The 26,001-nt window shown below is 40.2% G+C and overlaps 1 protein-coding gene across 2 annotated transcripts in view; it reads left to right on the top strand.

Annotated features, from left to right (window-relative positions):
* Positions 1–7,798: 7,798 nt before the first annotated feature.
* The window catches only part of gli1 (GLI family zinc finger 1), a 53,791-nt gene continuing 35,588 nt past the window's right edge, over positions 7,799–26,001 (top strand). For both annotated transcript variants that reach the window (XM_075461460.1, XM_075461459.1), the window contains exon 1: positions 7,799–8,144. The gene's annotated coding sequence lies outside the window, so the exon portion shown is untranslated. The remainder of the gene's footprint in view (positions 8,145–26,001) is intronic.

Here is a 26,001-nt window from a genome sequence, read left to right as displayed (position 1 = left end):
GGTAACGTTGTGTCCGCTGCCATGTTGGATTAACACTCTACAAGCTTTGGTGTCGCACATAGACGTCGTCATCGTCTTGCTGCCCCCCCCCCCGTTCTGTGATTGGTTCCCTAACTCAGGCAAAAATAAGGGCGGTGGTTTCCAGGCTGCCTTTGCAGTGTGAATGAAATCACGCGCAAAGCAGCATTGGAATTCCCAGGCTAGTGTTCTCCCTGTGCATCCGTTGGTTCTCGCTAGGTATCCCAACTTCCTCCCACATTCCAAAAACATGCATGTTAGGTTAATTGGTGAGTCTAAATTGACCCTAGGAGTGTCTATGGTTGTTTGTCATGTTTGTCTCTGTGTTGGCCTTGTGATTGACTGGTGACCACTCCAGGGTGTACCCAGTCTTTCACCCGATGGCAGCTGCAATCGGCTCCATCCCCTTTGAAACTGAATTGTGTTAAGTGGGCATAGAAAATCGTTGAATGGATGGGTGGATCATTCAAAGCGATATTGTTACAACATCGTTAAAACCCACTACTCTTTTGTTAGATTTAAAGGTGGAATGGGGGTTCAAATAAGACACTTTTTTGGATGCCTGCCCCATGCGAAAAGAGCAGGAGAGATGATTAATCCAATCCCATTCTCATCAAAATCTCTGGTGTTCATACGTGAATAGCTACACGGTACCTCATATTACACCGATTTTAGAAGCACAGCAAACATTGCTTCGACAGTTCCAGCAGCAATGTTGAAGGATTAGAACTATGTTGAAGACGTCCTCCTGGTGCCCAGCAACTATTGGTTTTTAAACTATGTTTTGGTCTCCACCAACTCCGGAGGGAAGGATTCTGCTCACTACTCTGTAACTCTGGGTAGACATGAACTGGGATGAATATTTTTGGAAACAACCCACAAATCTGCTTTTTTCAGCATTTCTGCTTCAACCTATCTAATATTAGATCAGATATAGTGTTGTGCTTTATACTATATGAATTTTATGTGTTGTGTTTCAGAGGAGAAGACAGATGGTTTTTCCTCTGAGGTAATCCAATCAGCATAGAGATCACCCTAGAGTTGGAATTTATCTTAACCTTATGTAAGGACCTTTTGGGCAGCTAATGCAGTCAATAAACATTGGTAAGGTGGCATTATTGATCGGTTATATCTGAGCTAAATATCTTCTTGCTTATTCATTGTGCAGAAAGTATAATAATTAGGAAAATTTGTGGCATGTCCGATATTGGAACATAAAGTGGTTTCTTTTTGGAATGGCCAGAGACAAAACTAAGAAACTGAAAAATAGGGCACTCAATATCATGAGCGCAAACCTTTGCTATATTTTTTGGAAATCTAAATAGTCGGTCAGGATTAGGAATACAATCTCTGGAATCTAGTATCTTTAAAAGCAGGTGGATTTTAAGAAAGCACTTCAATGAGGACAGGGGCTGCTGGATTTAAATAGTCCATGATCCAGCCAGAGCTTGCATCAGCACAGCTCAGGGAATTAATGTCACAGTTCTTGTTGTTCCACATTAACCTTCACTCAGCTCTTACCCCACACAATTTCCTGTGGAGACCTAATTCTGTCAAAGACAGATAAACAAAATCCATCCAATCAGGGTTCTGAAAGCCAGCATCTGTAATATAAATATAATATGCAGCAAACAAAGGTAGCACAGAAAATGTAGACCAATTTTTACACCATCTAACCAAACGGGCATGTATATGGACAGTGTGAGGACAGGAAGAGCATGCCAGCTCCACACAGAAAGGCCCCAGCTGACCTATAAGTTTAAACACATAACCATCTCGCTGTGAGAAAGCAGTGCAAGCTAATGTGCTGCCACCTAGTGGAGCATATCAGAACTTCCATCCATCCATCCATTTTCTATACCAGCTGAATCCGTAGGTCGGGTCGTGGGGGGGCTGGAGCCTATCCCAGCGGTCATCGGGCGAGAGGCGGGGTACACCCTGGACAGGCCCCCAGTCCATCACAGGGCCACACATAGACAAACGAGACAAACAACCACACACACACTCACTCCTAAGGACAATTTTAGAGTCACCAATTAACCTAACATGCATGTTTTTGGACAGTGTGAGGACAGGAAGAGCATGCCAGCTCCACACAGAAAGGCCCCAGCTGACCTATAAGTTTAAACACATAACTTTCTCACTGTGAGAAAGCAGTGCAAGCTAATGTGCTGCCACCTAGTGGGACATATCAGAACTTGTTAAGTTATTTGGCATTAGATGTGTTCTGATACTAAAAAGAAAGTATATACTTTAGGACCAAATAAATAGGATTTCTCAATTGATGTATCTTATATGTATTTTGTTCACCAAAACAATTGGGGCTAACTGATTTGTAAGTCATTGCATTCTGGCTTTTTATACATTCAAGTCTTGACACCAGAAGCGAGAGCCTGCTTTGGGCTCGCCTGACTGTGTAAAACCGGGAAAAAACTATCAAATCAAGACATTTTTAGGGACAGGGTGGACTGAAACATTTTTACCAAGTCTTTACATTTTAAGTTTGTATGTAACATTGATCACTTGATCAACTAAAAAGGACAAGATTTCAAACTTTCTCCTCCAGCCTCTTAAAACAGCTTGTTTTGCGACGATATGTCCAGACAGTGGAAGTTCTGCAACAGACATATGATTGTAATTAAAACATGAAAATATAGTCTGATTAACAAAATTAACAAACATTTTGATTATTGACTCCACTAAGAGTTGAATGTGAACCATTTCTATGCAATAAATGCTTTTTTTCAACAGTTCCGCCGAACAAAAGGTTCAGATACCACTCTTATTGCAGATTTAGCTTGTTTTATCAATCATGTGGAGGAAAAGGTTGACTGACTACTTCAATGTGCCACACAAGATAAAATTATAAAACATTATGTTTCTATAAAAAAATTCCTATTGTTATAATTATAAAAATGATCTGTCAACAAGGTACCCTACTTGTGTTGATACCTGTTTACAGCTCGCTCTGTGCAAATACTGTGTTGTAATGTATTCTTTTTATCCAGTTTTGGTCTGCCTTGATCTCACCTTGTAAAATGCTGCCCTCTAGTGATCCAAACTAATAGATAATGTGTTGCTTTGAAATTGTATGTACAAAAATGCATAAATAAAGACCTCTTTTCATGTCTGAAAGAGAGAGAAAAGTGGCCCAGCAAGCAGTCACACTGTCACCAAAAAAACTAAACATTCATTCTATCGAATTTCACACTCTCTGCTAAGATAGATTTACTATCAATTATAAGTAGAAGCACTTCTTTAATAAATAAACTATTCATTTTTGTCATAGGGATAATAAGTTTGTTGTAAAGGAAATTATTTTTTCTAATTTCAAACAATCAGTACAAAAAATACAGGAAATAACCAGATCAATAATCAAAGTTTGCATGTCTATAGAAACAAAAGCAAACAATTGTTATTGAAAGCAAACTGGGATTATTTATGTGTAATCTGTCTATAAATTGAAGCAAAACAAAGCCAGTTGCTTTCACATAAATAATTTAGTCTTGTGTATCAAACTGTGTATTTTCCCTTAACATTAACAGTGGAGTATCTGTAAGCTGTGGTAAATCAGTACAAATCAACTTGCCCAAAGTATGTATAAACACCTGCTCTAAGATTCCACCATGTCAGTGAGACAAATGTGCAAATCACTGCAAAGGTGTCTGTCATGGTTTTCAAAGATATATATTTCTTAGAATGCTTTGATGGTGGAGGTCTTCACACATTTATCTCATGTTAAACACATCTATGAATTACACCATGCTGGTATTCTTAGACTTAGACAAAATATCTGCACACACAGCTACATTCTTGTAATATTGACAAATAGATGTTCGTTAAAGATGTTAATAACTCCTTTTTCCAATTCACAATACTAGCCTAACAGTATTTAGAAATGTTACAAAAGTGAATGTAGTTGCACCCTGCTGTACTTCAGTGGAGCTGCCACGAAATATATGCAGCACACAAAGATGCTCAGAATATCACAGGTCCTTGCCAATTTTATACATTTGAAATGTTTGCAGATATTGCAAAACCTGTTGCAGTAAATGCAATGCAATGAAACATAATCCCTGATAAAGTAAAAATAAAAAAGACCTTTGTGTGGTACTTACCTCTTCAACCATCTGTGACTAAAGGTACAGGGCACTCGTGTGGACCTCCTGCAGCTCATGTTGCAGTCTTTCCTCTCCAGTTTCCGCTCTTCATGTGCAGGGGCTTGGTGCAGGCAGAGCACACCCTTATATGTGTTACCTGCACTGCTGCAGCACTGTTAGCATGGAACCATGGGCCAATGGGAAGAAAACATGTGCAAAGGATCATCTGTAATGGAAAAACAAATCCTGTAAAAGATTTGATGGATTTCACTGAACAGGGGAATGGTGTCCAGATGCCCAGAGTCTTAGTGACAGAAGCTTTCTCTACTACTCACTTGGCAAACGTGCACGTTTCTCTGTCTCCCTGTGGCCTTTAACACTACAACCTGTAAGCTCCTTCACCCTGCATCCACTCAACATTTTCTATAACCTTCCGTGGACATTAAGTCGTGCTTTTCACAGTTATATTCCTTTAGCAAATAGCATAGTATAGCATTGTTTTGACTGCATGTTATGTGCACAATCTTGCTGCAAAAAAATACTTTTCAGCACTGCAAATAATCATTAATGTCACCACATAGTTTCTACTAATAAGGGCTAGTGAAGGGTTTTATGATATATGTCTTTTCAAGAAAATAAAAAGCTATGGGCAGAGAAGCAGCATCTCATTTGCCTGCAACACCCTGGCTCTAATCCATCTGGTGCTGTAAGCCCTCTATGAGCTTTGGAGGTGGACATCTGTAACTTTTTATTTCTGTCCCATTCACCTTTCATCTCAGTGCTGCATTGAAAGTTGAGTGGAGGTTTGCTTAAGTTGCTGTTCTCAGTGACAGCATGAACTTAGTTTTCATGGCGTGCGAGAACTGATAAAGACTAGCCATCAAACGCTGCTTGCACTCTTTCAGCTTTATGGGGATTCAGGCTCATTTAGGATCATTTATTGGATTATTGATATCAGAAAACACTGTAAGCATCTTTCATCATGCTTGATCGCATCCACATTCTGATAGCGTGGAATTATGACAATAAACATGATAAACATGGCTGGGTCAGCAAAGGAAGAGTTTGTGTGTGCAGTCCGTCTGTCGTCTGATAAGAAATGAAAAAGATTAGAATTTATTTTTTTAATTCATAAATGTATTGCTGTTGAAAAAACCCAACTTATTTTCACACTAAGATAATCATTTAAAATACTCTGCACAGGCATTTTAGAATGATTGATAGCTTTTCATTTACCAGCATGATCCAATAAGACCAGTAATACAATCTGTTCTGCTCACAGGATTTGCCTCTTCACCTTTAATCCCACTCATTGATAATCTCAAGTGAAGCTGGTGTTGGATTCTCTCTGCAGTCAGATGAAGCATATGGCTCCAGCATCTGTGGGACTATTTACAGCCAAGACTTCACTGCTCGGCTGCTACAGCAGCAGATATATTGGGACTAAAGCCCACGACTCTCATTGACAAAATCTGATTTAATCACAGTCCGCATGCTGTCAATGGAGTCCGGGCTCAGCTCAGGGCACCAACTGTTCAGACTTTGACTCAGCTTTCATTCCTTCTTTGAACTACAGCCTCCTCGTGGATGTAGCTATTTTCTGATACACAGCAAGTAAACATAATCAGTCCTGATGTGCTGAGCACCAGACCAAAATTATCTGTGAATAAAAAAGAAACAGTTAGGATGTTTCGAGTTTTATATCTAACATTGCTGGTTAAAAAAAAAAAAGATGTGTTCTCAAAACTGTGTGTTAAACACGTTAACCACACACAACTGTTAGTAAAACTCATGAACTGTTGGCAACAATGAACACAACAAAGCTTTAGAAAAAAAAGGCAAAAGAGAATCTAGAATCATTTTGAAGCTTCTTGCACCTGTCTGCAGGTGGAAGCTGCCACACTCGTGTCCAAGCCAGTTTTTACCAGGACGGACTCCAACTGTGTGTCAGGTTGTTGTTCTGCTGACAGGCACAAAGCCTTAAAAGATCACACCTAATTTCTCTGGAACAGCTCAACACCTGCCACTCTGCAACTATTCAGTACTCCTCTCGTTTCATCATCTCTGTGGAAAATACAGCTGCACAGCAACAATATTTCAGAAGGCACAAGGACCCAACAGAACAAAACACGTTTTAGAAAACAGCGCTGATAAAATACTAACATTTTTTTCAAATATTCTCTTTTCTGATTTGTTGTATTTTCTGAAGTTTTCGCATGATTTTCTCCAATGCCTTTGGGTCTTCTGTTTTAACGTTGAGTTTACATAAATGTGTTGTTTTATCTGGAACGTCGTGGCATGTCAAATGTGTTTTGTGAAACATGGTTGTGCTTTGGTTTTTGTGTTTTGCACCTGAGGGACAACGAATATTTGCCCTCTTTTACATACATACATATACATATGTGTGTGTTTCTTTACAGTTTCTCTTATATGTATGTTAAGAGAAACTGTAAAGAAACATGCAAAGGAAAAAAAGTAGGGCTGGGCGAGTTAACACGTTGTTATCGCGTTAACTCGTTAATTATTTAATGCCGATAAATATTTTATCGCGCATTAACGCTTTTTTAAATATTTATTTATTTTTTATTTTATTATTGTAAAAGTCTGTTGCTCACAGGCTTTTATTTTGTAAATGTCTGTTGTTGTCTGCTGCGGAACCGGAGAAGAAAGTAATTGGCGGATCCACCAAACATGGAGAAGGGTACAGAACCTTTACTCGGCCATTTTCATTTTAAAGTTCTTCCAGACGGCGGAGTCGACAGAACCAACGTCATCTGTAAACACTGCCAAGTTGAATTGTCTTCTCAGCGTAGTAGTTCCAGTCTAAAATATCACTTAAAGGCAAAACACACAACTGATAGCAGCAAGTCATTCAAGGAAACAGACAGTGGAGTGAGGCTTCTACATAAAAACTACATAAAGATGCTGATGTTAAAAGTGTGTTTGCACAACAAATGTTATGGCACTTTCATTTATATGGCAGTACATTTAAAATAAAACTAAATGCTAAAAGCTATACACTACTTTTGAATTCATTTTTGGATTTTGCGTACAAATGCGATTAATCCGTGATTAATCAGGTAAATCATGTGATTAATTAGATTAAAAATTTTAATCGTTGCCCAGCCCTAAAAAAAAAAAAATGTTTTTAAGTTCTTTATACTCCGCAGCTGAACTGGTCCTGGGCTGCAGACTAAATTCCAGTCCAGGTTTTGTGGTGGATTTTCCTGGCAGGGCGCAGCAATCTGCAGCATCCCCACAGCCAGCCACACACGCTGTCCGAGAAGCTGCTATGAAGTTACACCGTTAAAGTAAACACAAACATTAATAGATAAATTATCCCAATTGCTAGATAAGAACCTACTTTATATCGACACTCCGGTGTCCATATACGCATTTTTATAAAGTCGTCGATGCTATAGTGTCTTTAAATAAAAGATTATATCACCAAAGGAAAACAAATTATTCCGAGAAAACAAGCAAGAAATCGATCGGTGCATCGGTGCAGTTGCGCTTCTGTGGTGCATTTTAACTTAGAGAGGAAAACTGAAGCAGCGTGCTCCTTTTTTTCTTCTTTTTTTTTTAAGAAAAACAAAAAGTGAACTTCCTGTTTCGGGGTGGTCCACAGACTGGAGAAAGGGAGGGAGGGAGAGGGAGGAGTGGGGGAGAGGGGGGTTCGCATTCCCGCATTGGCTGTGCAGCCAACTCCAAGGCGCTTTGCGGGACTCCAGATCCGAATATGGGGTTCAGTTTTGTCACCGTCTGCGTACAGCGACTTTGAAGAAGAAAAGTATGTAAAAGGCGCCTGTGAAGAAGGACAATGCGTCGGTTTCTGTGAAGAATTCAGTCATCTCCATCCGAGCGCGCTTGCCAGAAAGTAGAGAGAGAGGCAAAAAAAAAAAAAAAAACCGAGAGACGGGAGGCTTTGCTGGAAACTTTCAGTCCTTGGACCCTCTGAGCTCTTCCAAGGACTCCAGGGAACACAGTCAGAGGGTTTCATGCTGAATATCCCAGCATTAACCTGAGGTAAGCCGTGCTGATGATTCATAATCACGCTTGAAATCACGGCCGATCATTAAGAGGCTGAATTTATTCTTGATTTTGAAAGTAGTGGTTTTCCGTGGGACCATAATTACAATCGTTTACTGTCCTTGAGACTTGCAATTGTGTTAATTGCTTGACTGTTAAAGTGTCTTCAGGCGATGTTGCCTGACTTTTTCTTGAGCATTGTCTTAAGAAGATAAGATCCCTCACATTTTCCATTAAGATGACCCATCCTTTTGTTGCATGTGTTTGCGTTTACCGAGCAGGCTGCTTCAGCCACTGTAACCGCCGGGCTTTCATTCACTTGGCTCAATTGTCTCTTTTATTTCCATGCATCTGTGGGGCTCAGAATAACATACAGGCACGATCTCAGGTTTGTTTGTGGTTAGACGTAGAAAATGTAAATTTCCCTGCATTTCTAAGGCCCCTTAAAAGTAGTAGCGCACAGTTTAGGGTCATCCGGCTCAGAGGAGGGTAGGAGGGTTGCAGCTGTTTCTTGTAACCTGAAATACTTGAGGTGCCGATATCTTTTCCAAATGCGAGTCCCTACCAGGGCACACCCCAAGACAACACTATCACATGAACTTTCTTAAAGAGCATAAAGTTCTGACAACAGATTACAAACTGTGTGTTTTGCTTGCTTTTTTTTCTTCTTATTTTGCCTGAAAACCCCCCCACAAGACATGCATTTGAGCCTGCCATAATCCATCTCTAATCCGAGATAGATTATGGATTCTAATCTAATTATCTCCACGAGAGTTGACTGTAGCCGTTAATGTGGCAAGATTAGCCTGTTGGTCTTAGTGTTTGTAGCCTTGCACTGAAGAGCGTCAACACTGGACTCAATAGAAGAGCCAAACACTTATTTATTCCAAAGTGACAGTGAGGAGTGCTCAGCACACAGAGTCACAACCATCTACAACAGTATTTGCACAGTCGCACACACTCACACAAAGAGAGAGAATGGGCTGTGTGCACTACAATGAGAGGAAGATGGGATTTATCGAGAAAGTCTGAGCTATGAAGTTATCAATTTATTGCTCTGTCTTGTAACTAATTGCTCGAGACAAGAGGTAGTGGTCCGAGTTGAAATGACCTCCGACATTTTGTGTGATGAGGTTTCAATCAAAGGTGAATCTTTTCAACTTTTCTGAATATATTCCTTTACAGACAAGCACTCGGGCCCTCCTCAGGGTTGAGATGGGGGCGAGTTTGAGTGAGGAAAGTGCACTTGTCCTTTGGCCACGTGTGAAAAGCTCTGCAGGGGAGCTTCCTCACCCTCTCTGGTCTTTATCAAATGTGTTGAGGCCAAAAGGTTCCTAAATGGGAATGCCCTTAAACAAATAGACCATACAGGAAGCAACTGTCCTCCGACAGCCAGTCACAGGTCAGGACTGATGTGGCTTATCAGAGCCATGTCAGAGTAGTGATAAGTTCTTATCAGGCCTAATACCTTTGGATTTAATTGCATGGATTGAGCTTTTACTTTAGTGAAAACACAGAGAGGTGGAAAGTAAAACGGAGATCATTTAAGCACCTTTCATCAAGAGGAATCAATGGCATTAATGTTGTGAACAGAGTTGTATTTCTGTCTTGTCGCCTGTCGGTCATGTGACACAGACATTTCCAGAAGCAGGCAGCAACAAGTGGTGTGTTTTTGACCAGATTCCATTTTAGTCCGCTCAGCAAGAAACATTTGTCACGTGATGCCTGCAACACCCCCTCCCCAACCTCCACTCCACTGCCCCCCCCTCCCACCTTCCAGAGTGAGAGGGGAGGTGAGGAGGAGGGAGAGCTGGGATGGGGGGGAAGACCACCCTCACTGGGATCACAGCCCCTCAATCAGACCCTTTCACACCCTGTGAACCTGAAACAATCAGGGTTTAATAGCAGCTGTCTGTCTGAGCCGACCCTGGCTACAACCACAGAGCCGCTCAACTTCGGCTGCAGACAGAACAGAGCAGACATGCCCGCGATGGGAAGGACACAGATTCACTCATTTTCTGTCCCCCTGCTACTCTTCCCTCTTCTCATCTTCCACTTTCCTTCTGCACTTCCAGACGCATGGAGATACTCACCCTCAGATCTCACAGGTCATCTCGGTCCATCAGATTGAGTTCCTGTTGTTTTCAAACTAACTGCTGCAAGCCTTCAGTTAGTTAGTGTGCATTTTTAACTGAGAGTGAAAGTGAACAGATTTCGGTCATGTCGGTTGTTTTGGGTTTTATCGAGCCAAACTTTTCCCCATTAGATTCAAAGTATTATAACACAAAGAAGCCTCAGTTATGAATGCCAAAAATCTGTGTTGTTCTTGTAACAACTCTTGCGCACGCGAATGATTTCATGAGGATCCCTATGACATTAAATACACTAAATGATGCTAAAATGAGGCAGAGAATTGATTGGGGGGATTGTTTACCAAGTAGTGGGCTGACACCAGAGGGCAAAGGTATTAGACACTTGGAAAGTTGGAATGGTATTGGCCGAAGGGGAAGCATAATAGTAAGGGGAAATGTTTCAGTCATGGGAAATTTTCTGAAAATCATTGTTCATGGTCACTTGGAGCTTTCCCACCCCATTATAGGGCGTATCAGACAAATTGCAGTAGTGGATATTTAATAAATTTTCTACACAGCCAATTGGTTCAAGGCAATGGGAAAACGAGGAAGAGATCAGCTTTGTTTAATTTGATTCCTTTAGTGGTGATTTCCATTTTTGCTTAGGTTTTCCATCATTTTATAGACCAAACATTTATCATCTGATCAAAGAAAAAAGTTGACAGATTAATCAAATGTTGAAATTAACTGCTAGTGGCAGCGCTAAACTAATTTTAGAGGCACACGTGTTTCAATTAGTTGTAATCTTGTTTGTGGCTCATCAGCTGTTCCCTCATTAAAATTAGGAAAAAAAATCAAGAATGGTTCTAGTGTGGAAATATTCCTGTTTACTGGATGATGTAGATGTGTAGTTGCACAGGGCGCAGCAGGCAACAATAAGTTTGTTGGCTCTGTTTGGCGGTGTTTTGTGCTGGCCTGCGCCTGAGGGAACACTGTATGTGCACGCATGTGATGTCGATTCGCTGCTTACAGTAAAGAGGTGGAGTTGATGCTTTCCCAATCGTCTGATCCTTTACTTTGAATCAGGGTGGCGGGCTTTCATACACTTATTTGTGCGCGTGTGTGTGTGTGTGTGTGTGTCACAGCATGCCTAACTATCGTCTCATGTGGTTGATATTAGAAATCAAACGAGTGTTAATAGAGTCCAGGTGAGATCGTGACTAGCTTTTGTGTGCACACACAGCCCACACTGAAACTAATTTCCCTTCGTTACTCCATTTGCAACATCGGGCTTGCGGTTGCGACTGAATGAGGCAGAGACAATGCGATCTTGTAATATTTCAGGCTGAGATTAAGTTGCTTCATGAGGCTGGTTTTGTTTTCTTCAACAGGTGTGTGTTTGTGCTCGCAGGCTCATTCAGCGAGTATTTTTATTCTTGTAACATTAGGTGCCCGTATGGGTGAGTGTCTTTGGCTGTCTGTGCGTGTTTCAATGTGTGTGTTCTCAGCCGCTGATGACTCATGTTTGGCTGTACTGTCGGCAGGCAGAAAGTGAAGAAGAGGCGGTGTTTATTATTTCACCAGGTTGCCATGGCCACGGTGGATTAGCGTGCTGCCATCAACGCAGCGTGCGACGTCTCCGACTCTCTGACATTCACCAATTAGAAGAAAAACCGTCACAACTGTCTTTCTCCAATGCTGTCATGTAGAAATTGGGAGGACCATCTATTACTCTTCCCAAAATCCTGTATCTCTCATTTTCATTTCAGCCTTTAAAGAAGTTAAATCCCCAATGATGGAGTCACTAAAGTCCATAAGATGTTACATACCTGTTCTCTAAGTTACATTTGACAGCCGCAGTTTCTATCTCTGACCTTCACAAAATGAGAGGCAGAGGGAGACAGAGGGAGAGACAATAATCTGAAAAGAAGGCGCAGAGGCATATCCATGTTGCGTGTGTTTATGATGGGTCTTCTGGATAACAATTCTGTTATCTGAGATGAGATAACATCCTAAGAATCTTGGCTTGCCATGTGTTCTTGAGAAACTTGCAGCTCCAAATTACACACACTCCCCTCGATGTCTGCTTCAAGTAGTGAGATGTTGCACCATAAAGCAGCACAAACAGACTCGTGATTGATCATGGAGCAGTGTGCTGCGTTTCATTTGTTCAGACACGCTGGTAAGATGTGGATGGCTACTCTACATTTAATTCAGTACGTTATTACCTCACGCTACAACAGTCGACAACTAATTTAAATATGTTTGCCAATACAACACTTCAACTTGATCAGCATGTACCCAAGCTCAGTTTGAAGTGTTGTTGTGGCTGATGACAATTATCTGGAGAGCAGGGTGGCCAGTGGTATAGATGTTTAGTCAAATATTTTATTTTGATAACAATAACAAAGAAATGACTGAACTTTCCCAGACGTCTTTGCAACATTAGAGCCAAACATAATCGTCAATAACTTTTACATCTGTTCTGTCTGTGCTTGCTGGAAGCTGCAGTGTGTAGGGTGTTCTCGTGGCTTGAATAGAAAATCGCATCCAACTAAACAATCTCCACTTATCTCAAATTTCTGACAATGGCAAAAGAAATGTGATAAATGCTGAAGGCTCACTCGAAAGCTAGTGTTTGGTTTGTTCCTTCTTGGCTACTGTTGTAACATGACAGTGCATCATCTTTGGATTTAAACTGCTCATTCAAAGATGATGAAACTGAGCAGCACTCATTTTAATGCAATTCTACTCTAATAAAACATGTATGATGACTATAATCAACATCTTAGATGTTACACTCGTTTACCTGAAGTGGATCTCTTCTGCACTCTCTCTGCTGTGCTTTTTATGAGAAAAATGTATCAGCTAAGTCCACTGGTAGTAAAAAAACGTTGTTCTTCAGCAGACAAAAAGGCTTCCTCCACTGCATGTGTCTCCAATAGCTTTTGTTTACAATCTGAAATAATTGGCAGGTGATACTTGTGTGAAAACATATCACTTTAGTTAAATAAAAACACTCAAAATAAACAAAAAACATACTTTTTTTGTGGTTTAGATCACAAAATATCTTGTCAAAAAAAAAGTTAACAAGAGACAGACTTCCTCTCACCTCATGATATTTTAGATATTTAGATACTCCAGGGTAATGACATATTTTATTTGGTACTGAAATGGTCTCAATACTCAGCATTGAGTTTAAACTGAGTCTACACAGAGCCGAGGCAATTTTAAGAAAGTGGCCTCTGCTGTTGTGAGCCTTTATACTTGTGTGGGGGTGTCTGCTTTACTTTGCAATTACAGTAGACCACAAAAATACAGTCTGTCACAATCAGTACATTTGCATAACATTTATAGACTTTTTTTTTTTAATGATTGTGTTAGTCTGACTTTTGAAACATTTTCAGACATGTTTGTATGACTGAAATTGCACTAAACTGATTTTTTCCAAAGTCAGACTAACTCACCCAGATAATGTGGAATCTGTGTGCATACATCCATTTTGACACAAACTAGCATGCTCCATTGTTCTTGCGCTGGGCTTTGATGTAAAATACCCAAACAAAAAGCTGGTACACAGAAGAAGAAGAAGAAGAAGAAGAAGAAGAAGAAGAAGAAGCCAACACTAACAGAAAATAACTTTAGTGGATAGTGTAAATCTAAAGGAAAAAAAGTGTTCAGCACAAACAAACTTTACAGACATGTAAAGTTGTCCCATTCAATGTGCTACATGTCCTATTGTCAGTTTTTTTTAATGCTGTGATCGGTTAACCTGAAAAAGTCCAATACAAACAAGCTGAAAGGGGTCATATTGCCACTTCTTCAGCCTATAAATCACCCAATTTAAGGGTGCTGTTGAGCTATAACTGTAGCTCGACTTAACTGCGCATGTATCATTCCCTCATGCCCATCAAACAGTGGCATCTGGAACTGAACCGATTATGTTGGATTGTGAGTTAATAAATGTTGAAGAACAAGACAAACTGAAACTTCTGCAATGCAGAAAAGGGAGAACGTACTAGAACCACCTGAGTCAAAATATAGCAACGGGCTATACTGTCAGAGAACTAGTTTTTGTGTTTGCATCATAGGCGAGTTCAACACAGCCACTTTACACGTGACATATTTATTTCGTAGAACCCTTTTAGCTTTGTGGAAATCTGTATCCTATGAAAAAAATCTAAAATAATATCAGTAAAAAGGTTTGTGTGTTGTTTTTCAGAAAAAATTCCCAAAGAAGAGCAATTGGGCTTTTTCTCCCCCAAATACACTCTGTAGAGAGTCTTTGTACAAACTTTACTTACAAATACATTCAATGGTATGTATTTTGATTAGAAAATTAAGGAAACATCAATGTGGTTTAGGTTTATACTGCAACAAAACTAAAATAAAATCAATGAATAGCGCAGACTGCGTTAGAATTATTGCTTTTATACTACACATGTATAAGAAGGCAGTAGTGTGGTCAGCTTTTCAGACCCACAAAGACAGAGAATCTATGTCTCTGTTTCCTTTTTTTTTTTTTTTTCAACTATTCTTCCAAGTGTTCCACCTCTTCGTGTCCTCTTTTTGACTCTCATTTTACTCTTTGCTCTTTCTCTGCTGCGCAGCTTTGTGCGTCTTTTTCTATTCCCGTTTTCCTGACAGTTGTGAGAAGCTACAGCGGCTTGTTGATGCCACGTTAACCGGCTCAGCCATGACAGGAAGTTGGTCCACATTCGCAGCGCACTGACACGTGCACATGACTTACAACCACTGTAAGCCAAATGCAGGCCGAGCCGTCACTGATACACTGACAGGAATCTGCTGTGGGTCAAAGGTAGCTGCTCCCTTAGTCAAAAGCCTCACATTCACAACGACACCTCTGACATGACATTCAGACTGCAGAGCACTTTGATCATATGATTCAGAGACACTTCGGCACCTTCGTTTTGATTTATAAGCAACATCTGTTCATTGTTTTTTTGAGGCAGAAACAGGATGATAAATCCTTCTTCAAAAAGAAGCATCTGGATCTAAATGGAACCTGTTTTGACAAAACGGCACAGCAGCTCCACATTTGACGAAAGTTATGCATTGTGCTTGTTAAGTCAGTTTAGTTTAAACTTAAAGCAATACTATGTAACATTTCTACCTTAAAATAGCAGCTTGAAAAAAATTGTGCGGCTAGAATGAGTTTTAATATTACGATTGGCCTGTCTCCTATGCCCTTTGGGGGTCTGAGTTGGAAAAACTGCGCTATGTAACTTTGCTGGACCGGCCCGGGAGCTGAGCGGAAGTACTTCGACTTGCTTTCTGGCACACCTACCGCAAAAACAAATAGACCCCTCTCACGCTCCCAGGTACATTTGATTACTCTTACCTTCTCGGTCGACATAGCTTGCACCTTCTGACTCCTCGCCGGTTCGTCAACAAACGTGAAAGCGAAAGGGTGTTGTATTTACGACAGTGTAACCGTACATTACCTCCAAGCCTGTAGGGGGAGCTCCATAATGGGCTTTTTGAGAAGTTACATTGTATTGCTTTAAGCTGGACATTTTTCCTCTGTAGTGTCAAATAGGGCTAATAATTATGTTCCCTGTGCTCCACTGCCATAAACATACGTGGAAACTATCAGTCTCCTTAGTGTTCATGCTGTTTCTGAGAAAATCGCTCCTTTCCGGAAGTACCAAACCACTGAAAGGTGAAGTTTCGTGAGATGCAATTAACTTAACTTCAACAAACCTTTGCAACCTTTTACAGATCCTGTGCAATCCAAATATGTTTTTGCAAACTTAATTCAGCCTTTAGAAAAATAATATTGTTGGCAGGTGTTGAGAAAGAACTTTCCATTTTCATTAACAGTGGAATTTGTTGGAAAGGAAAGAAGGGCAAAATAGAGTTGGGGTGAAAGAGTGAAACATTTCATGGTGAATCTGGAGGAGTTGGAGGGAGAGAGGGAGAGAAATGCAGATTGTTTTAAATCCACAGCGAGTCAGCCTCTCAAATTTATGCCCATGGGCTGCTTCTTGGGTGGGCTGCAGGGAGGGCGGTGCGCTAGTTGGAGCAGGGGAAAGTTGCCGACTCCAGACTGCTCGCCTTGCTCCGAAGCTTTTCCTGCTGGAACACATTTACAACTCAACCGCCCTGACTGGCTGACTGACTGCCTGGCCCTGCCCTAACTGACTGAACTCCAGTGGCTAGCTTTTCTTATTGAGCAACCGTGTTTTTTTTTCGGAGCACCTGATGGCTCATCTCTCATGTTTTGGACACTGGAGCATTTGCTGGAAAGCACAACGTAACTGTTTTCAACAGTGAGAAATGACCTCAGCGTTTTGCTGTTTGAGTCTTCTTTTTCAGAATAACACTTTACATCGAGTTTAAATACTGAATTCTATTGAGATGGAATTTTTACTCAAGAAACAACTGAAACAATTCCCTCCTAAGCCCAAGAAAGTGGATCAGATAAGATGTAGTTCTACCTCCTCTGCGTTTCGTGCCAGCAGTGACTGTTTGTTTTGGTGAGCATGAGAAAGATCGGGGCCCACATCTTGACTACAGAATGATTCCCTGATGTTTAGGATGAGGGAGCTGTCACTCTACAACCAGCTGTCGTGTTTGGAGCTCAGAGTTGGATAAGGTGCCCGATATAACTTTACATTAAAAAGTGAAACATCTACAGGCCTGCTTAGTGCTGGGTTTGTTTAACTTCTGAAAGCAGAAAGGTTTTCCTCAGTAACGCAGCAAAGAAATGACATCAGCAACATGTGAATCAGCTCACAACAGAGCAATAATCTGAATTCAAACACAGAGGGTGGCTGGCTTGTTGGTTTGTTAGATAATGTGCTTGTTCATGATGCTTGTGTACACTGCAACAACAAGAAAGACCAGAAAGAGGTAAACACCAGCGAAGAAGGGCACATTATCTTCTCATTTAAATTGTTGACAAGGATTTAATCACAAAAATATGTCTTTCAAAAAAAAAAAAAAAAAGATACACAAAAAAAAACAACAAAGGAACAGATTACCTTTTGAAGTTCAAACGTAAAAATTTTGCATTTGAAGACAGAAAAAATGCTTGTGGGTGTGTTTCTTCTGTCCTGTCGTCTCATTCCAGCCTTTGCGTCTGGCTGCTTTGTGAGCTAATTCCCTCTGAAGGTATTATGGTTATTGGAAGGCTTGTAAACCATTAAGTCTTTATTTACAAGAGAGAAAAAAAGAGGGTCTGGGTGACTGCGTGGGGGCGAGCTAGGTCTTGGTACGTGCGGTGACCCTACTGCAGGTGATCGGAACAACTGAATTTTCTCATTTGACAGGCCTGTATCACATCTGGACTTGTTTGCAGCAAACTGCAGACCACTCCTCAATTACATAATTGTGCCCATTAATTACACGAAGAGGGCCCTCATTTCCTGGTAGCCAATAACTAACAAAAAGAGAGCCAGTAAAGACAAAGTCAAAGACACACATGATTATAGCGAGTGTGGTAAAACATAAAACATGGCCTCCCATGTGTAAGAGAAGCCCAAGGTTAAAAAGCCACATTCTGTACTGTATTTCCAGCGTCGTGCTGAGCGCGTGGGAGCTTTCATAAAGCATATGTTCGTCTACAAGAGGTGTTGGTGTAGAATGTCAGAGTGAAGCTGGACTGAAGGGACGCAGCAACACAGCTGTTAGTTTAACAATGTTTTTTTATGTTAAAATCTACGGTGCAGTTTGTTGTTTCTTCAGCATCGGTAGTCTCTGTTTTTGGCCACACACAAAGCTCCCTGCAGGTCCTTTTTCCTGGAGAGGACTTGGGAAAATTGCTTACCTACATGTTGTGACTGAATGAGTACAGGTGTGATGGCTGTGGTGGATTTCACACCATGATGGTGCTCCTGAAGAGGACGTTGATACTGGATTGTATTTGTGTCACAGTTCAGGATATATAAAGTTTGGGTTTACATTTAGTCTAAATCTTATTGCTGTTATACAGTTTCTTGATTGCTCCACCAATCAGTTATTTCTTTTTGCTAAAATAGTGAACATATAATGACATCTAACAGTTTAATGGGGCATCGTGCCTAAAAGTTTCAAGTTTCTGTCATTTATGATTGGAAAGAAAAAAAATCTTCACACAACAGATGCTAATAATGCAACTGTCTTGTAGATTTTCTTAGAAAAGGACAAATATGACTAATTAAATCATCGCAGTGAGTCAATTTAATCATCGTACCATAAAGTAATCATTGCAGATCTAAAGCTGTGGTTGCAGAATAGTGCCACTGTGGATGCAAAATCTTGTGGTTCCCATGCTGAGAACTGACCTGCTGCTGCACTCAGCATGAAGCAAATGTTGGAATGACAATGCGTCTGTCACAGCTGTTATTTTTTCAGGTCTGCGCTGTTGTCCGCACCTCCTCCTCCGCCCCTCCTGTACCTCTTTCGACTGATCCCCTTCTTGTCTTCATTGCTGGCTTTTCACTATTTTTATTTCAGAGGGGTTCAGAGTGGGGTTGAGCTCACACAGTAATGCACCTGCTACCAGAAGTTTGAGGCGAGCAAGAGACAACGGAAGAGCAACTGGCGGGGGACAGACACTCTCTTTCTGTGAGGTTCGGAAAGGGGAGAGACTGAGTGAAAGGAAGAGGCTGTGAGACAGACTTTCTTGGTCTTTGGGCTGCAGGCAGGATCGCAGTGCCATGCTGCGCATTTATGCCGGGCTTATGGGACCAGACTCAGCTGAATACACAGAGGGTCAATAGGGATCCACGCTCACTTTTCTTTTCACACCACTGTGTGTTGACACTGTGATAGATTTGGGACCTAAGCAGGACAGTTTCCTGCTTTTTACCCAGTGCTTGCTCCCTCTCTTGGCACAAACAAAGTCTGTAGTAGGGGTGATAAACAGTGCCACAGCGTATAACACTTTCTTTATTTGCTGCCCTTTATATATGATTCTTCATACAGCACACAAACTAAATGATGAACTTTTTAATTGTCTGTGGATAGAGACCTTCTCGGCATATGGAAGTATAAAAGGAGACCAAACAAAACAAAATATTGCTTTTTCTTTATTGCTTTTGCACAATATAGGCTGATCTCACAGCATCCTATACATCAGGTCCAAATAAAAAGGAAAACAAACCAAAATTGCTGTAAAACATTGACAGTTTAATGATGATCTTCGTGGCAAAATTAGAGCTGCCTATGGAAATCAATCATAACGCCCTGTGTCCATGTCAGGGTTCACATTGTTCTTCTAAGAACAATAATTATTGTCTTATCTGATACAGAAAATCTTCCCATTATCCTAAAACCATACAGACCCACTCCAGTTTCTCCCAATCTGATGACTCTGCAACAGGTTGTGACTTTGTCCGTCTTTCCCAACTGCTGATTATTTCTCCAGCAGTTTAAACCTCATGTTCACCTCTCTACTCGTGTTATTTCCGTTCCGGACAGGGCAGCCAGTTGTTCAGCAACGGCGCATTTATTGGCCCTTATTAGCTGGCACCTGTAGCCCATTAAAATGCTGAACTGCTGATAGACTGACAATAAATTCTCTCTTTGAGTTCTCCGTGTGGGTAGAGCAACACTTCATTTGGGAAATTGATGGAAGTTTGTTATGCTGTAGAGAACAGTCACTGGATGTTCAAAGTTTCAAACACTGAAACCCACAGGATCCCATTCAAAGGCATTATTTATTCACTCTTGTCTTCTTGTGCAGCTGTGGAGCAGAAATGTGGTGAGCACTTGTGTGCGTTAGTGTAACTGTGAATTTCTAAGTGTCATGTGCACATGTTTTGAGGTACAGTGGGCGAGAGGTCCCAGATGAGGATGTTGTGCAAGTTATTGGTGACTAGCTGTACTCTTTGGTTATGAATACGAATACCTTTATTACCTTTATTACTGTTACAGCAGTAGCAGCAATAGATAAAAAAAAAGATAAAAATAAAAAAACGTTAACCTTTGCTCTTGATTGGTGTTCACTTATACACGCGATGTAAAAGTTCTTTGTATAAAATATTTGAGAGAGCTTTTTTACTGTTAGCTGAACAGCAGCCGGTGTGATAAGTGACATTTAAAACGCTACACTGGTGAAGACCACTCATTAAGTTAGCAAAGTCATTCTTCAAAGTGTGCACGGAATATAATTTAAATGTACAAGCCTCCGGTATCATTGTGTAAAAGTGTGTGGCATCGTTTTTCTTTAAATGTACAATTTGGAGTTAGAACTTTGTTTTCCTTAGAACAGGGTTAGTAGTTCAGTAGGTTCGGATGAAAATGTTGGCGAGTGGTCACTGGTGTAGTCAGTAAATCAATTAAATTAAAATCAATTCAATTGATTTACACAGGGACCATCCACAGCAAATGTAATCTCAAGGCACTTTAAAGAGAAATTAAACAAGTTCAGTACAAGTCCAATAACACACAGTTAATCTAATTCCAAGTCATTTTATCCGCATCAATCCAGCTCATTATAATTGCATCACCATCACTAGTTGTTTTTATTATTTCTGGGAGATTTGTTGATTTTATGTAACTGATTTATATGGATGTTCTGAACTTTGTTTTGGGGTCTTTGAAGCTTCTCTGAAATTTATGGAAGCGGCAGTAACAGGCGGACTGACTGAGTCCAAGAGAGACAACAAATGTATCTTCAGTAACGGGACAGTTTACCACGGTTGGGATCTTAACATTATGCTTTGCTAGTATTCAGGTCAAATTTGCACGAGCACCAAGCTGTTGCTTCCAGATTTCAACTCATTTGTTACTTTCAATGTAGATTCATGATATTTGGCTTTTTTTCAGTCATAGCAGATTTTGAAGGTTTTACAGACTACAGACTTTCAAAATGTTGGTGGCATGTCCATTTTATGTTGTTTGGCACGAGTCTTTGTTATTGACATATCAATAGCTTTAAGTAACTTAAGTGACGCTGACAAATCAATGTTGTAATGTTAAAACTTCAAAAACAAATTTCCAGTTAATGGAGAGCAGAGTCCTGGTTGTTGCTTCCCGTCTTCCTCACTCCCTCATGTTGTCTGTCCCAGCTCACACTCCAGCTTCCTGTGGGACAAAGCAGAGCCTGGGGGCAGAGGGATGTCTCTTTCCAACCAACGAGCCCCGACGCACATGCTCCAGCTTGTCAGGCTGAGTTTGTGCGAGGGCGATGTGATGTCAGTTTGTGAGCATATACGTCTGTGGCCCTCTCCTTGTGTAATTATGCGAGTGTGTTTAGATGTTAAGAGATATGGGTGCTCTCTCTCTGTGGGTGGAGGTGACTGTCTGGGACATGAAAAAAAATTTCAATTAGTTGGAGTTCACTACAGTCCAGGTTCATCTCGAGTTGCCTAAACATAGTTTGTCTTTGTAAGCTTTATTTGTGGGCCAGCAGTGGAAAAGTTTCTTAGATTTAAAAGGCTCTGTAAAACATTTACTGTCTCTTGTTGCAATGGAAAATAAACAGTATATATGATACATGCACACAGTGCTGTGTATAACTGATAATCCCACTGATGGAGATGGACAGGAAACGACGATGTATGCATTCAAGTTCTCATCTCAGAGGAGAAAAACCTTTATTTTTAAATGAAAACGCTGGCTATAATTTTATCGGCGACACATTACTGCTTTTAAACCCCAAGCTGATATCCTCCTTTTGCTTGTTTTTCCTGTTCATCACTCTCAAATCCAGATTTACTATCACGTAAGACAAGGAAAACAAAAAATATGCACAATAAACATGCTGTTTTTACTTTGGATTTTACATAAAAGCCAGTAGTTATTTTTCAAAATACATGTTGTAGTTTTAATATTTACACTAAACACTATTTTGTTGAGAGCAACAATGAAGACCTTGACCAATCATTTTCCTTAACATGCTAGTCGTTTTAAAAGAAGTTGTTACACTAACTAAATGTCCTCAGATTAATTTTATACACTCTGTTTTTGAATATTTGGAAACAAACGCTTCTGTTTCTATGTAAACCAAACTGCTCACTACTTAAATTCCACATAGTCAGGGATTTTTGCATGTTGCTGTGGTTCTACGTCATGCTGGATCAGTCATTCGCCTATTAAGAGATGCTCTGTGGTGTACAAGCGTCAACTGGATATGTGTGTATTTCTGTGGGAGCATGACTGCATGTGATGACCAGTGGCAAACCAACTCCTGGTTGGCCATCAGAGCAGGCTGGTGGTGTGTTTGAGGTGTGTGGTTTACCACCATATGACTGCCTGGGGGACTCTTACTGTCTGTTGTCACCTTTTGAACAGACATATGTTGTGGTTCTGTTCTCTAAATGACCCAAAATGAAGACATGATCATACAAAAATCCAGGTTAACAAATACGCTGACCTCCCAGGTGAAACATTTATTTGTATGAAGTATTGCCTTTTGCTGTCACATATAATGCAGCAGGAAAACACGAACGACAAGCACTGAAGAAAAGCAGATTCTGTAGTGAATAATTGAAACCCCAACCAACCAACCCAGCTGCATTAAGACTTGGGATATTTAACATTGCTGGTTTTGTCTATTTATAAAGGTGTTGACCTTTTTTCCCTTTTCTGACATGTTTCAGTCCTGTTAGTCTTTTTAATTGCTCCTTTCAGACATGAATGTTTTCAGCTGCCACTTAATTCCTGAATGGCATTAAACTTGACATCCTTTTAATATCACGTGCAATGGACTTTGCTTAATATTCACAGTTTAAGCTGTGGAGTCCATGTGAATGATGTATTGGGAGTTACTGCTGGTCTGTGGCTGGTCTTTATGCCATGTCTCTTTGAACGCTGATACTAATTTAAGAGACTTGTGCCATGATGTGAGGGAACGCTTCTATTTCTACCAACAAAAACATTAGTTTTGACTTGCATGTAAAAGCAAAAGTAATTCTGACTACTTCCATATTAGATGTGTAAAATTAAAGTTGTAAAGCCATGTATGTTTGTGGAAGAATAATTTATTGGACTTTGACTTTGGTGACTTTTGTTTCTGTCTCCTTTGAAACCTTTTCTTTTCACATACAACATCAAGATAACATTGGACGTCCATGCATTTATTAACAATGAAAGTCATATTCTGCACACATTACAAAGGCATGGCTGAGGAAGAAGAAGGTATAGGTGCAGTCCTGATGTGTCCCCAACAGAGAATGAGTATAGAATTTTGAGAAGAGAAATGTGACAATATGACTGTACTGTTGCATACATTAAGGTGTGTTTGCAGGTGGAATCAGTATCCTAAATGCAAGTGTCTTTTAAGTGTTGTGAGAAAGAATGGCAAGATTACAAATTGGTAAAAGCTTTACCGTACCAACTTTTTTAGAATGTAGGACAGGCCTGAAATGCTAAAATAATGTATATAAACAAATTAAATGAAGCTGAAGAGACAAAACATCAAATAAATTGGGTATTGTTTGCAATTAAACAGAGGTCATAGTAAATATAAGAATTTATGCTCTTTTTTTTCCATTTTCCTTAGGCCTACTGTTCAAACTTTTTGTGGTTTGTTCAAGTGTTTTAATGTTCAAGATTAAAGTTTGCCATTCTAGAGGATTACAATTAACTATTGGATAGTGAGATATGTAAGAACCCTAGATACAGACACTAAGAATATCCCATGTCAGTGTGTAGCCTACATACACACTAATATGCATTAGCTGCATTCACATGTTCAAATTTCCTAATGCAACCTCTAATTAGCTTACAGGTCAACATAGGACATGTTTTAAACTCAGCTGGGTCAAGTTTAAAAGTTTAGAGGAAGAGATCTTTAGTAAAATAAAAGATGATGATTCTCTATTCTCCTCTCCTCTCAGCAAACACACTAAAGAGCAAACGTTTTAACTTGGAGTGTTAGCGCCAGAGCTCTTCTGCTAACTGAACCCGCACTCTTAAGAGCTGCACATAACAGGCGCCCACATTGGCTTTTGTGTGCAGGAGGGTCTTTACATAACCCACATAACCAAGCACATTGTCTAGCAACCAGCCGACTACTGAAGGGCCTTGTAAATGAAGGAGGGGGTATGCTTGAGTGGAGGCTAGTAGCTGAGTTGAGAGGCTAGCATAGCTAAGCTAGGACATGACTAAATGCTAGTTTGTAAGCCTGAGAAATCCCCAAGGCCACTGATGCAATGAGCTCCCACAGAAACAAAAATAGCTTGTAAAAACCTCTTTTTTTCAGAATTAGTTTTGGGAAATAAGATGAAAAGAGTCTGAAACAAATTAGGTTTCACACAAAAAAATTTAATTTTCAAGATGTGCTTGATTTCTGATTTAAAAAAAAAAAAAAAAAAAATCACATTTTACCAATTTCTCTGTTACCAAACACACCTTACTATGCTCCTTACTGCATTACTGCACAAAGTCTGGCCCTTCTTTACTCTGTTCCTTGTATTTGGGTCTGAGCCAGAATTCCCCTGGAACTGCCCAGGATGTTGAGGTATATTTTTCCTCCCCTCTCCTGACGATGAGTTTTTTCAAGATGTTTTCTTTTTTCATAGAATACATTTTTCATGCCTCTCTCGTTGCTCTGGCCAAATCACACCTAAAACCCAGCTAAGCCTGCAGTCAGTTTTTGAACATTTCAGTGATAGGAATAAAAAAATATTGTAAGTAGCCTATTAGTGGTTACTAAAGCAAGCTGTCATAACTGTAGCTACAGTAAATTTGGACTTTGGCTCAAAATTATTATCCAAAACTTCCTAACAACTGATAAAGGTACTTTGTTTTGCTTAACACGAACTGTCATCGTGCAGTTGCAATCATCGTTTTAGTGGCAAAACAACACGCTGTTTGCTGTGATTTTGACAAAAAGACTCATTATCAGCTCCACACTTCACTTTAGATCAGATGATAATGATCCATTTATCACCGATACTTGATGCCTGTGTCATCTTAACAGCTCCCTGCCAGGACAGAGGAAGCTTTTACTGCTGTTTCTGAGATGTATCTATTGTCTTACAATACACAAAGACAAGGTGTCCTGATGGCCCCTGTGTGAGTCCCTGGACGGCCCCTAGTTACAGCGCTCAGAGTTTCACGCTATTGTCAGCGGCCTGCAATCACAAGGCATGGTCGAGTACAGAGGCAGGGGGAGATGGATGTGGGTTGTATGGGTGCTTTGAAAGGATGTGTGAAATGGGAGTATGGGTATTAAGGGTTTTGGCTCAGTTGGGGGTCTATTGTGCTGAAGGCTGAGCCCCCTACTGGCATCCATGATCTCCTCCATTGACACAGAAGCTCTGCTCAGCTCCCTGTGTGTTTTTGTCAGCTTCTTTCTTTCTCCCATTCGCTTGCTCCGGGTTTACCTCCCTTTCTCAGCTTTCTTTTTGCTCTGAGTCACAGCCAAAGAATCTGGAGAGTCCCTCACCCTTCTGTTTGAGTTAACTGGATTCATACTAATGATGGCAATGATGACAGCTCACTGTAGTTTTGTTTCACCATAATGTCAACTGCTACTGTATACATGTTATTTAGGGGCCACATGAGTCATACTTTTGAATTAAAGTTTGTGGAAACCCCTGGCTTTAGTGTGGAGCATAGCTGGTATTTTGAGCTGAAATTAGCCCTTTTTTGTGCAAAGTAGTTCCACCCATCGGCAAAAAACTCTCAAATTTAGTTTGAGAATTTAAACAACCTCATTTTGAAGCCACTCATTTATACTTGTTATTTAGAATATTCCTGTAAATATCTGGTATTTTAATTTAATTAAAGCAAAATATTTATATTGGATCTAACATCAGAAACAAATTTACAGTTATAGAATTTGTTATGATTACTTATAAACTCACCTCAGAGTTCAATTGAAG

Source organism: Odontesthes bonariensis, chromosome 3, assembly GCF_027942865.1.
Source record: "Odontesthes bonariensis isolate fOdoBon6 chromosome 3, fOdoBon6.hap1, whole genome shotgun sequence".
In the NCBI taxonomy this organism is placed as follows: Eukaryota; Metazoa; Chordata; class Actinopteri; order Atheriniformes; family Atherinopsidae; genus Odontesthes; species Odontesthes bonariensis.
The sequence above is the reverse complement of the archived record's forward strand: the minus strand, read 5'-3'. Positions and strand labels throughout refer to the sequence as shown.